This window comes from Petaurus breviceps, unplaced genomic scaffold (genome assembly GCF_028583685.1).
Source record: "Petaurus breviceps papuanus isolate PSGF00001 unplaced genomic scaffold, PetGlider_PUasm1.0 185, whole genome shotgun sequence".
Taxonomy (NCBI): domain Eukaryota; kingdom Metazoa; phylum Chordata; class Mammalia; order Diprotodontia; family Petauridae; genus Petaurus; species Petaurus breviceps.
This window is the reverse complement of record NW_027185797.1, coordinates 37,201,659-37,203,310: the sequence shown is the minus strand read 5'-3', so window position 1 is coordinate 37,203,310 and position 1,652 is coordinate 37,201,659. Positions and strand designations below refer to the sequence as shown.

The 1,652-nt window shown below is 58.6% G+C and overlaps 1 protein-coding gene across 1 annotated transcript in view; it reads left to right on the top strand.

Annotated features, from left to right (window-relative positions):
• Positions 1 to 1,082: 1,082 nt before the first annotated feature.
• The window catches only part of CTU1 (cytosolic thiouridylase subunit 1), a 7,168-nt gene continuing 6,598 nt past the window's right edge, over positions 1,083 to 1,652 (top strand). The window contains exon 1 of the mRNA XM_069088842.1: positions 1,083 to 1,214. The gene's annotated coding sequence lies outside the window, so the exon portion shown is untranslated. The remainder of the gene's footprint in view (positions 1,215 to 1,652) is intronic.

Here is a 1,652-nt window from a genome sequence, read left to right as displayed (position 1 = left end):
ATTTGTAACAATCGGTCACTAGATTAGACCAGGGTCTGATGAGACCAGTTTTAAAATGGCCTGTGTTGTTTGTAACGATGTTAATCTTGGAAATGTTGGTAAGAGATGGCTCATGATGATGCTTTACTTAGTGCCAGTCATCTGCATTACAATATTCATTCATTTATGCATTCACTCATTCATAACCTTGGAGGTACTTTAGCCTCTCTTTGCACATGAAGCTATAAAGTCTAGGAGTTCCTCCAAAGTTCTGGCGTTGGCCTTCCCTCTCTGTCTCTCTTCTCTCCCCTGAGAAGCCTTCATGGTTTCATCTGGAACCTCTCTTCAGGGGGTTTCCAAAGCTCCGACTATAGAGCTAGGTGGCTAGCGCTATAGGCTAGACTTACCCCATATGGGGTCCCACAGTTTAAGAAGCACAGAAAGGGTCCCGAGTGGAAAAAGTTCTAGAAGCCCTGGTACAGAGGATAGTTTGCCAGACTCAAGAGGCAGAGGGATCTGGGTTCAAATCTCTTCCTCAGACATTTACTAGCTATATGTCCCTGGTCAAGGCAAGTAAACACTCCCAGTCTCATCTCCCCCCCGCCCCCAACCCCCGGGAAGAGAGGACGATAACAGCCCCTAGCTCCGAGTGAGATTAAGCGTGCGCTACAATGTGGAAGTGTTCGTGCAGGGGCTCCATAAACCAGATACAGTTGCAATCACGGTAGCTGGTGCATTTCTTTCTCTCGTTGCTGACTGCTCTGCTGGACTCCAGACGCTCCCTCCTAGACTGCCAGGAGATGCCTGCACCCGCACGGTCCCGCAGCATCTCCAAAAACCCGCCTGTCCAAGCAAGCCCCCAGCCCCTCTGAGCCCTCCGACGAGGGGCCCGGGGAGCCTGGCGTGGGGTCTGGCACGGGCTGAACGACATACTTCAAGTGTGTCGGAGAGGGCCGGCTGTCAATCATTTACCAGCGCGCCCCACGTGGTTATTAAGAGGGATTCGAATCAGCGACGTCCGACTCCAACTCCGGCAACGCCTCCGGAGGGAGACCTGCCGCGGTGCCCGCTGGGAGCTGTAGTCTTGCGGAGTCAGACTCGCGGAGCTTCCTGGGGGCTTCTGGGAGCTGTAGTCTTGCGGCGCCACTTCCGGGCCTCGCTTCCTCGTGGTCGGGCCGGCCTGCCTGGTTGGCGGGTCTTTCGGAGTGGGGGGATCTCTTCCTGACACGCCCGAGGTGAGTGACTCTCCCCTCCCCTGGGCTAGGACCGGGACCCGGGGGAGAGGAACGAGGGTCGGAGCCGCAGTCTCTGCGCCGTCCCAGGCGCTTTACTGCCCCTCCTTCGGGTGGGGGCCCCTTCTCCACGACCCCCCCCCATCTGCATCGTTGCCCCTCCTCCTGGGTGGACCGTCTCCTCCTCCCCCCACCTCCCCATCAACCTCATGCCCAGTGGGGGGGCTGCCTTCTCTATCCACCCCCCCCCCCCCAGGCTATAAGGCGGATGGGAGGGTGGGGGGAGAAGGGGGCAATAGGGCTAAATGGGGGGGAGGAGGGGCAACAGGGCTGATGGGCGGGGGTCGTGGAGAAGGGGCCCCCACCCGAAGGAGGGGCAGTAAAGCGCCTGGGACGGCGCAGAGACTGCGGCTCCGACCCTCGTTCCTCTCCCCCGGGTCC